The sequence below is a fragment of the Platichthys flesus genome, chromosome 17, assembly GCF_949316205.1.
Source record: "Platichthys flesus chromosome 17, fPlaFle2.1, whole genome shotgun sequence".
Classification (NCBI taxonomy): Eukaryota; Metazoa; Chordata; class Actinopteri; order Pleuronectiformes; family Pleuronectidae; genus Platichthys; species Platichthys flesus.
The window spans coordinates 8,418,068-8,430,092 of record NC_084961.1 but is presented as its reverse complement, the minus strand read 5'-3'; the positions used below and the strand labels follow the sequence as shown (position 1 = coordinate 8,430,092).

The 12,025-nt window shown below is 41.5% G+C and overlaps 1 protein-coding gene across 3 annotated transcripts in view; it reads left to right on the top strand.

Annotated features, from left to right (window-relative positions):
- atxn1a (ataxin 1a) overlaps positions 1-12,025 on the top strand; it is a 55,199-nt gene that overhangs the window by 27,099 nt on the left and 16,075 nt on the right. Inside the window, exon 2 of one of the 3 annotated variants that reach the window (XM_062409275.1) lies at positions 1,409-1,525. The exons of 1 other annotated variant lie outside the window; for it this stretch is intronic. The gene's annotated coding sequence lies outside the window, so the exon portion shown is untranslated. Of the gene's footprint in view, positions 1-1,408; positions 1,526-11,199; positions 11,560-12,025 lie in introns of those variants that run through there. One more of the 3 variants, XM_062409278.1, reaches the window with a different exon arrangement.

Here is a 12,025-nt window from a genome sequence, read left to right as displayed (position 1 = left end):
TTCTCTCTCTGTCTCATTCCCTCGCTCTTCCATTATCGTATTTCACTTTCACTGTAGCACTTAATCCCCAGAAGACTAGAGTCGCCGTGCATAACATAAAAAGTGTGCTTGAAATGATGTATTTTACTGTAACTAATGTGGCACAAAACAACCGGCCACCTACTGTATTTTCCTTCTGTCTTCTATAAGCTGCACCAAAACAATTTTTTTAGATCGACAGCTACAATCACACACGTCCCTGCCTATTTTCTTGTTGTCAGGCATGTAAGATGTGGGTCAGTGTGTTTGACATCCCACACACCTCCACAGACACACACGCAAACATGCCAGCTGCAGCTTACTATCAGCAGGGAACATGTCTCTTGTATCCTCACAACATCCCCATCATCCCACCACAACCTGCCTAATTAGTCCCTCAGAGTGGGAGCACTCTGTCGACGATCAGTCGGTTTGTCTCTCCTGGCGGTGTGTGGGCGTCTGCATACATCAGCTTGTTGCACATTCAATGTTTTTAAAGACGCACCGACAATTTTCTTTTTTATATATAAACATGGTATGACCTCAGCTTGCATTAAAAAGCTAGTGTTAATTTGAACTTTGAGTTTCGCCTGATTCATGTATGTGAATCCCTGTTCTTGATCCATTCACCACAAATGTGTTCTTCCTTGGCCCATAACCCGCCCTTCCACCACGTTTTGAGAAAATCGGTTCAGTAGGTTCAGAGTAATCCAGCTAACACATAAACCAAAAAAAATGAAAACATATTGTCATTCCCAGGAAAACAATTAGGCATGTGGAAAATAGTTACGCATGATTTTCTTAAATAAAAGTTTAAATGTGTTTCAGTTCATTTTTGGCATGTGTAACAGTATGTGACAGCTTTTGAACTAAATTAATTTAATAACAAATCCTCCACTTAACTGCCTTTGTCGTTACTGATATTTTCTCCAGAGCTTCCTTATACATATCGGTTTTTTATTTAAGAAGAAAGCTTCATGCAACTCTTGAAGCTTACAATATTGCACACTCTCTCAGATTATCATCAGTAGCAGCATTGAACGCTTTTTGTTATGGATGTGTTTTTTTTCCATGTTGCCAGGTTGCATCTACAACTCTGTTTGAAACATGATGTGACAATCTCGTGTCATAGTCTCTGCTTGTTGATTAAAGCTGGGGTTGTGCGTTGCTTTGTGTTGAAACCTGTGACGCATCCTCAGCTGTCTTTCCAAATCCCTTCTGCTGTGTGCACTTCCTGCTTATGCTCACAGCCCAGTTCATAACAACATATCCTGCCATATTGTGCTTATGGCATAATTTGTGGCGAACGCGGGCGTCACAGTTGGTATTGTTGGAGGAACAAAATGTTTCCTTTAGTTTTGTTTCAACTTCTTTTGTTTTTATCCACCAGGGATTCCTGTGTTCCCTGAGTCAACACATTGCATTCTGGGATAGTCTGGAACCCTCTAAATGGGCTGTACCACCTGCTGACAAACCAGGGGGGTCTGGAGGAGTTGTGTTGAATGAGGTGAGAGTATTCCTGCTCTTACTGTTAACTACTGCATCAGTGTATTCAGTGTAAGCTGGTTTTACAAATACATAGATATCTATACCATGTCTGCACTAAAGCTCGAAATAATGTTGTGCTAGATCAGCTATAAAACAGCGGTTGACGTCTATCATGTTGCTATTCCAAGCTAAAAGCTGTTAGTTATGACTGTCATGTTTAATTTGATGTCATTTGTTCTGACATCAAGGACTTTCCAGCCCCATGTTTTATTCATGGCCCTGAGTCTTGTTTTGCTGATAAACCTGTCACCGTGGTCACAGCACGGATGCATGTAAAGTCCACTTGATATGAATGTGAGTGAAGTGGCGGCTCATCACATGCACAGCACGCACTGAAGGAACCAAAGTTTTGCCTTTTCTGTTGCTTTGAACCAAGAGACATCACGAGTTTATGGCTTGGTTCAAACTACTGGCTGACTCTTATTATCCCCATTCTCTCTCATGTAATATAGAGCTGAGGGTAGATGATGATAAGATATCGAGTCCATGATTCAGTTCGGAAATGAAGCCAGTCAAGTTTGCCTCCTGTCCATGCTGTGATTGGACGAGGGGCGTGTGTAGGGTAAGGGGAAGCTAGTTTGTTAATTCATGAGGCTGTGTCTGAGCTCTCTGTTGGATCAGTGATATGTACTATGTGATATGTACAATCCCTTGATGAGGGATGTCTCAGTGTGAGAATAGAAGCCTCATTGGCAGCGCTAATAGTGGGAAAAACTCCCTTTGAATGGAGTCCCCGTAAGGCCTGGAGACAGGAGGGAGGAGGTGTATTCTACTTGCTTTGTTTATAATTTATATGTGTGTGTTTGGGTATCTGATTACTATGCCTGTTAACTGAGGAATTTCTCGAGTGGCCAAAGGCATTATGCTTTCGCATTGTCCATCAATCTGTACGTCTCATTCTTTTAAATGCGATATCTCAAGATCGCCTTAAGGGAATTTCTGCAATTTGGTACAAACCTTCACTTGTACTGAAAGATGAGCTGATTAGATATTTGTGACCCAAGGTCAATGTCGCTGTGTCCTCCTAAACACGTTATCTCAAGACCGGCACAAATAAACATTTTGCACAAATGTTCACTTAGATTTACGGATTACCCAATTTAGATTCGGATGGTCAAAGGTTCAAGGTCAAGACCACAGTGACCTCACAAATTATGTTTTTGGCCTCTCAAGTCCGTCTTTAGGGAATTTCTTCAAATTTTGACCAGCAGTCACTTGAACTCAAAGAACTGATCTCAGAGGTCAAAGGTAAATGTCATTGTGAGCTCCATGAGTCTGGAAAACAATGTATGTAGACTGAAACTGCCCTGGTTGGTGGAGGGACACAACCCCAAGGTAGTAATTCTAGTTTTTTATTTCGTTAATCGGAGCACATGCAGTCTCTTGTGTAACAGTATTGATCCCCAGTGGAGCAATTCTCTTATCACCTTCTCCCCATCCTTTACAAAGTACAACCGCAGGGTCAACTGCAGAAGAACATCTTTGGAGCTGATGGCAATTATTATGTTTGCAGACATTTTAGACAAAGCAAATGCATGAGGTGAAGGATCAGCACTTCTGTGTGATGGATCGTCCCTCCCCTCAGTACGAGTCATTTTTCCAGTGAGTCATGAAAAATCAATGTGAGCAAACATTTAAACAAAGTTTTGAGATGAGCATTATTTTCCAGTTGCCTCTCATGTGCAGGGATACTTGTTGTTTATTGCATGAGCGATAAACAACAGACACGTGTAACATTTATTACAAACACTTACTGACCCCCATGAGGCTGCACTCAGACTGGAAGATTAATATTTGAATTTGAGTGTCATCATTCTAATTGGAAGATTAAGCCTCAAGGCAGCAATGATCTGTTTTACTTCTGAGATAATAATACAGTGTATATGACAAACTAATTAAAACCATTTCATTATTGTACTGCACAGCCATCAACAGTGTTGATATTAAAGTGTGTCGCTGGGCAGCCCAAGTTCATTTCGTGACCAGGAGATATGCTACATTAAAACGTTTTGAGATACAGATGTTTGAGGAAGAGATAAGTTTAACACAGCTCTTTATCAATTTTCAAAAGATCATATAAAGTGAATAACTACAAAATATGAGGATATCAGAGCACAGTTGCTTCTGTTACCTTCATCTCTGCAGATCCTGAAAGGTATAGATATTCAAAATGGCTGACACCGCGGGCTCCTCCAAGACCTGGTGTTGAAAACAGTGATACATTTTTAATGGGCCAGAAATATATGCAAACAAACCTGGGTTGCTGAGGAAACCGCAGCATCCATGTTGATTCTCTACTACACCTTTCAGGACCTGGGGCGGCGATGAAGGCAGCAGTCTCTCCTTTTTTTTTTTTAAACAAATATTAACACTTTTTTACAAAACTGTTACCTGAGTTTTTTTTTTCATAATAACAAAGGTCAATTTACAACTACAAGCTTTGAAAACCCCCATAAAGAGCAGAGAAATCTGGGAGTACTGCAGTTTCATTTCTGAGATATCTGTCTCTCTACCTCTTCCCTTTTTATCTTCCTCTTTCACTTGCCTTTTATTTTTTTCTCCTTAGATGATCTGCCTCTCACGTCATACTAGTTTATATCATTGAACCTTGTCACCTTTACAATTTGATCATAACCATGTTGCCAAAGTGAACATTGCCCAACAATGCTGATTACATAACTTTAACCATTCTAAAAATGTCCCTGTGTCTTTTTTTTTCTTTCTTATACTGTCTCTTTAACTGTGCTGACTGAATGCCTTTACTTTCATCCTTTACACTATCACCCTCTTTCTTGTTGAATCCAGAGAGTAAAATGTGTGAGTTTCTGTGTGTGTGTGGGTGAGAAAGAGAGTAAAAGAGATGGGGAGAGAGAGAGAGAGTGAGAAAGTCTGCGCTATTCTTGGATGGTTGGGGAAGTCTTGGCTCCCTTGCGTATGGGAAAAGTGCTCTTGGCAAGTCTTGAACCGCCGAGGCATTCCATTATGCTGTCCTCTCGAAACAGACACACAAACACAGACACACAGACACATACACTTGTTTTTGTCACTTAGGAGGGCATTGCAACGACTTACATTCCCTGGAGACTTAACCATAAGCGCTTCTTGCAAAACCAAACACTACATTAACAAAAGGAACCAAGCATTTGGCTTGTGTGAGAGTATTTTAGATGTTTTCCCATGAATGTGTGTGCAAAGTTTTCAGTGTCATATGTGAATGAGTTGTTTTTGGCGTTGTTCCATGTCCCCTGATGGCCTTCACTCAATCACTCACTCACTCACTCACTTACTCATTCACTCACTCACTCACTCACTCACTCACTCACTCACTCACTCACTCACTCACTCAGTAGCTTAGGGATTGTGGAGTTGTGTGCGTGTCTTCTATCAGCTAATAGATCTCTTAAGTCTCTGTATTGATGTCCCGTCATGCTCTCTCTCTCTTTGCATCTCTCCATCTCTCTCCTCTCTCTCTCTTTCTTTGTCCCTGTGACTGCAGTGTCAGTATAAAGGTGACGTCACCGTTTCTCTCTGCTACTCCTTCATGTACCTTTATCCTGCTCTCCCTCTCCTCCTCTCCTCCTCTCCTCCTTTCCTCGTCCTTCTTTCCTCTGTGCACATAAGAAAAAACTACTGCTGGAAGTAATGATGTTGAAAGAAAGTGAGTAATTTGTTGTAAATGTGAGGCAGGCAGTGAAAAGCCTGTGTGTTCAGTCTGTCTGTTTCTTGCCTCTCTACATCCCTCTCCAAGCTTAGTCTGAGGCAGTTGATTGGAATACAGCTGCTCTTCCTCAAACTATAGTACAGCGGGTTAGTTACAGAATCATGTTGTTGTTATTATACTTCTATTCTCAAGTTGCAATCCAGCATTTGTTGCCCCCTAAAACACCAACAAACAACAGTGTTATTGACCACAAGTTACTTAAATTTGAAATGGATCAAATATCCCGGTCTAAAAATGACACAATGCAAGATACGCTCCAACTACACATGGAGGTCATTTGTTGACAAGCTGACAGAGGGACAACCGCAAAAGCCGAAGAACCATTTGACTGATCAGGATATTTTACACAAATTTGACAGATAAACCTTTTATTGAAATAGTTTTACATGGCTTCTGATGATAAACCAGTGAGTCAACAACTTCACTTACACAACATATAGAAAGCAGAACACCACAAGACATTGCAACTATTACTTTCCCTTGGTATCTCTTGGTATTTTAACATATAAAATCTACTCAGTGTTGCTTTATAATTTTTTAGTAATTAGACATACATGCAGTTAAGCTTATATGAGCTGGGGTAATATTTTCATTATTCATTGAGCAAAAATATTAACATGGTAAATCAATGTTTTTATATCCTGTTATGTGGTGCAGTATTTCCAGCTTGTCACTCACTTGCAACATAAAACCTTCTCCCTTTGTTCATAAAATGTGCCTCACTGTGGGGAAATAGCTCAAATTGACAGGAGTCATTTTCCCTTGTGGGAGCCCGACAGCAATCAACTGGGCTATTCAACATGATTACATACATTCGACTGTATACAGTAGCATGAAAGGACATGCATCTGGGTTTGTGTATTTTAGTAAAGGTGATTGTTGTGTGCAACACACAGCTTTCGGTCTCAGGATGAGGCCATTCAGACACCTGTGGAGTGCGCTGTGAGTGTGTGTCTGTGTGTGTGAGTGAGTGTGTGTGCGCTGCTGTGGATTTTATTATTTTCTTTTTTCATTTGATGATGGCTTCTTGTATAGCTCTGCTGCGCGCTGCATGTTGAGTCTCTGGGGTCTCAAAGCAGAGGACTTTGATGAATGTGTGCGAGTCTGCTTGCTCCACTAGTGCTGCCGCCCGTCTGACATCTTTGTCCGTGTGCCTTTGGAAAGGTGAAACACATTATTCACAGACAGGGACACATGCTGAGCAGTCGGCCACCTCTTCCACGCCCATTCATGCCAATTAGTGCCAGTCTGCCTCTCTCTGCCCGTTACAGTGGGGCACTTCAGCTTCAGCCCACACGCTACAATACGCTTCTCTGGCCGAGATGTGGACTCACGCAGGCATCATCACAAATGTTTGTGTGAGTTCTCTTTTCTTCTTCCATTCAAACATGCGAAAAGGAAAATAAAGTGTGTTTGTACCACATTATGTGTGTGTATTACAAAGCAGGGGTAGAGCCTGAAAGTTGCACATCCCACACATATCAGCCTGTCCTCAACTTAGAAATGAAATCTAATTGATTTAAATTCAATGCTCATTGCACAGTGAAAATAACTCTCCCAGATAAGTAGTATAATATGTAGGGAAGGTTAAACAGATAAGTATACAGTTATATTGCATTATAAACATTCGATTATTTGCCGTTAGGTAACTTCTATTTGGGTGACGAGTATGATTTTTTCTTTTTAAGAGCAGTGTGCTCCATTATGACTAACATTGTATTGGAGTGTATGGTGTGTTTTTATTAAAATGTGGGGCATTCTTTGTTATTTACACAAGGCACAGAATATGAAAGACCTTTTAGTGCTTGTAAGTGTGGTATAAATAAATACCGTGGTAAACAACAACGTATGCTACTACTCATCTCCCATCAAAGAGATTTGACCTGATGACAACTAGATGATGAATACAAATGATTGGCGATTATTTCTAAGGAACAAACAGAGGAACAGGAACAAACAGAGAAGTGATATTTGTGTGAGTGGATGGTGTAATGATGAATAGAGTATGAGTGGTACTTATGTCTCCCTTTTCTTTCACTCCCCCTTTATGCCTTTTACGTCTCTCTTCCTCTAATCTATGGCTCTTTTATTAATCTAGGCCTTTTATTATTATAAAATATTTATTTTATCCCTGTGTCTAATTTCTTTCCTCCCACATTTCTCTCTTACTGATTGTATATTTACGCATTTGTGTGTGCATGCATGTGTGTGTGTTTGTGTGTATACTCACATAGGATTGTAGAGCAATAGAGGAGCTTAGCAGTGATTTGCCCATCCATTCCAGTCCCTCTCTAATCCTCCACAACACTCTCTCTCTCTCTCTCTCTCTCTCTCTCTCTCTCTCTCTCTCTCTCTCTCTCTCTCTCTCTCTCTCTATCTTTCTCTCTCTTTCACAATAACAAACACACACACAGATGCTTACTTCATTGTGTGTGGATGTGACTAGCCGAGATCTAATAGTCTGTGTGGTTAGTAGGTTTGTGAATGGGATGTGGCTTAGGCTTAAGCAGCGACACTACACTTGCCAGGGAGTTAACGCAGCCTGGCAGAGGGTTTATGAGCGAGACAGAGGGATGAAGGGTAAGGAAAGGAAGTATTTGTACAGTGTGTTAATGGCCCATGGTTCAGAGGGCACTGCTAACATGATTATGTAACGATTACAAAAGGTTATGAATGATGGATTATGTAGAGAACACTGGCATGATATGATTAAGATGATGTAATAAGTGTGTGCCTTCATTAAGCCATCCTTGCAAGCTTCCTGTGTATGTGTTTGTTTGGTATGTTACCATTAGGTGCCCCTGCACCTTCCGTCTCACAACCTCCGGCACGCCCACGGACACACAATCACACAAACACTCAGGGAAAGTTTGAAAGGCGTGGATAAACAGGAGAGCTGAGACTTTCGCCAACAGTAACGACGTGGGGTGGGTAGAGAGGGTAAAGAGAGTGTAGGTAGGTCGGGGTTGCCATGGTCATAATCGCAGCGTGTGTGAAGTTTGCGTGGGCGACCGAGAGAGTGTGAAAGTCGGAGTATAAGAGCAGAGGAGTGTTTGATATGTATATATATGTGTGTGTGTGTGTGTGTGTGTGTGTGTATATATATGTATAGAGGCTTATCAACAGTTTCCTTAGTGACCGCCTGTGACAGACAGACAGAAGAAATGAAGTGGTACAGGGGCAGAGAAGTGTTGGCTGTGGAAAATTTCACTTAGCATCGCGTTGATTCATATTATCAGGTGGTTATTGATGAAGTTTCTCTGCTACAATTCAGTTCTTATTACTATACTATTAATGTAGTATTTCAATTAAAGGAAATGCTATCCTCTTTATTCAACTGTTTAAAGGATCATGATATAAAACCCATCAGTCAAGAACTTTCACTGAATATAAAGATGAGGACATGACTGCTCTCCAAAGTGAAACCAAAGCTTCCAGTCATGAACACCTCCTGGTTCCTGTCCTATTCGGTAGAGATTGTTACACTCATATGTTCAGGTTTTTAAGCATTGGGAAAATAATATATATTTTGCTGAGGGAATGATAGTGCCGCTCTGTTTTGGTCAATCAATAATGTGTTACTGACATTTACTGTTGGTCTCCAGTAGGTACTAACATCCAACCAAAATAGGTTCCTTGATTGATTTGATTTAACAAAAAAATAAAAATAAATCCTGGGTTGTGAGGAGGAGGCAGGAGGTGGAGAAGGAGAGCGAGAGAGAGAGAGTTTTCGTGATTTCAGAAATGATCTGGGGGCATTGACGTGTGGCGATATCAGCCAGAGCGAGACAGTTTCAGAGCGAGACAGTTTCAGAGCAAGCGACAGAACAACCGAACAAAGACGGAGACTTTAAGAGAGAGAAGTCAAATCCCAAATCTGAACTGCTGAACTGATTCTCTCCCTTCTCATCTTGTTCTGCCTGTTTTCTTCACACTCTCTCTCTCTCTCTCTCTCTCTCTCTCTCTCTCTCTCTCTCTCTCTCTCTCTCTCTCTCTCTCGCTCTTTTTCTCTCTCTCTTTCTCTCTCTCTCTCTCTCTCTCTCTCTCTCTCTCTCCCGTTCTGCTTTTACTAGACACCAGATTGTAAACAAACCCACACAAATGAATTATGATTAAATACTGTGAGGCTCCAATTGGTTACCAAGGCAACAGACAAATGTTTCTGTGCCGTCGAGGTCACCTGACGAAGCAGAATGGACTGTGAAACAAATACAGTCCATTCTGGTTTTCTCAGAGTATCTGTCGATTTTCTGTCTCTAACTTCTGTTACTGAGTCTGTCCATCTGTTATATGTTTTCTGTCTTTCTATTTATCCCTTGCCTATAACTTTTATAGGCATTTACATAAAGTTATTTTCAAACTCTATTGTGAAGCATTAGGAGCAGCAGTGGTTTGTTAATAACTTCCAAAACTTTGCACAAAACCCCAAATGATGTTAAAAGTTATGTTTCCAAACAGTTCCGTGGTTTCATTTCAAAATAGGAAAGACTTTTTGCAATATCTGTTATTGAAAATCAGGAACTGTACCTTGAACATCAACAACAACTTATTACTACACCAACAAAACTCTTTGCTCGACAGATTGTAATGTAAAAGCATGATAGCAAGGATAAGAGTTCTTATACCACCAAGGAAGGGACATACAACTCTTAAACATTAACACTTTTTAATAATATATGGGTAGAATATGTTTCTTCTGTTGGTTATTTAAACCAAATAAGAATTTAACTTTGAACCAACTTTAGTCCTGCTGGAGTCAGAATCCATGAATATCCAAAGTTGAACTCAGGGTTGAAATCAGGCCGACAGGAAGACGGACCAACACAAACAGGATGTGTTTTTAGAACATGTTTAGACCCACTGAGTCTAGTGGGAATCATCTCTGTGTGTGTGTGTGTGTGTGCGCACATGCATGCTTCATGAGTGGGTGCTCACTCATTTCTTCCCTGTGCACGGTACATCTCTTAGCATTGAGCAGCACATTTTGTCTATATTTACTTCCAAATGGTATTTTAACTAGGTCAGCTAAATTACGGAAATAGACTGCTGTACATCAGTGAGGAAACCAGTCATGACATCTAGTGGTTGAAAGATTGAAGTGCAGCCCAATTTGTTGGTTATAACCTACAGGTTATAAAGTTGATTTAAAATCATTGAACTCAGTATTCCTCTCAAGCCTGTGTGTATTATGTAGTCCCTGTGTACACGTGTGTTGTGTGTGGCTGTATTTGCTGTATTTACCTTATGTCTATATGTCAAGCAAACATTTGCTGGTTCCTGCTTCTCAAATGTCATGATTAGCCTATTTTTGCTGCTTTATATACTTTAATTTCCAATAACCATTTGCAAACATCACTTTGAGTTTTGAGAAGTTTAAAGGGGCATTTTAAACTATTGTTTGACATTTTACAGATCACTTAATTATCAATATATTGTCCATGTGTCACTCTCTCTTACTTTCTCTCTCTCTCTCTCTCTCTCTCTCTCTCTCTCTCTCTCTCTCTCTCTCTCTCTCCAATCTCTACTGCTCACTCTCCTTCTCCCTCCCTCCCTCTTGATCTCTCCCACACTCCCACTCTCTGCCCTTCTCACTGTAACACCCTCTCTCTCTCTTTCTCTCCAACTCTCTTTCTCTGCTTGTAAGCGGTCTCTGGGCGTGCAGCCAGCTGGCGTGTGTGTGTTTTTTGAATGAATACCTGATGAAGTTGGCCGAGCAAACCGTGGGAGGGGCCCTGTGTGTGTGTGAGTATGTTTGAGTGTGTGTTAGTGTGTGTGTGTGTGTGTGTGTGTGTGTGTGTGTGTGTAGGGTAGACAGTGTGAGAGCTCTGGCTAGCATTCAACCCCTTGCATAATACACGTTGGAGCTCAGCATGCGGGACTCCCTCCCTGTGGGCGTGTGCAAGTTTGTGCTACCAATTTTTGTGTGTGTGTGTGTGCGCACGTGCGTGATCACCTTTGCTGTGTGTCAGTGGTAGTGAGGGAGCTTCCTGCCCCGCTGTCAAGATTTAGTAGAAGGTCGTTGGCTGTGTGTGTGTGTGTGTGATTGTGTTTGGGTGTGTGAGTGTGGAGGCAGAGAGGCTGAGAGCAGTTTGTAGCACAAGTACACTGAATCTGCTTGGGATTTTCCGCTTGAGGGGGAGAGAGGGAGTCGGAGTGAGACTCAGGGTGCTATACAAGGGACATGAGCAGTAGAAGAACGGGGGAGTGAAGGGAGGAGAGGAATGAGAGAGAGGGAGAGCATGCTGCAGAAGTGGGCATCTCCTGCTACCCTGGTAAGTACACTTCACACAGTTTTGTGCTCACTCTGAATGAAGTGTGTGTGGGAGCGAGAGAAAGTCTGTGTTTATGTGTGTGTGTGTGTGTGTGTGTGTGTGTGTACGTGTGTGTATGTGCACCCTGAACGCCTGTCTTGTTGTATCACAGTATGTCGTTTGTAAGTGCGTACTGCGTCTGCCCTAGATTTCCTACAATCGTCGTGGCTTGTTTCTCCCATCTGACTCGTCCTGCACTCATCTCTTCTCTTCTCTCTTGTCTTCTCTTCTCTCTTGTCTTCTCTTCTCTCTTGTCTTCTCACTTGTCTTCTCACTAGTCTTCTCACTCGTCTTCTCTTATCTCTTATGTCTTCTCTCTTATTTTCTCTTTTCTCTTCTCTTCTCTTCCTTTTTCTTCTCTTCTCTTCTCTGTTCTCTGTTCTCTGTTCTCTGTTCCCTGTTCACTTCTCTCCTCTTCCTGTCTGCA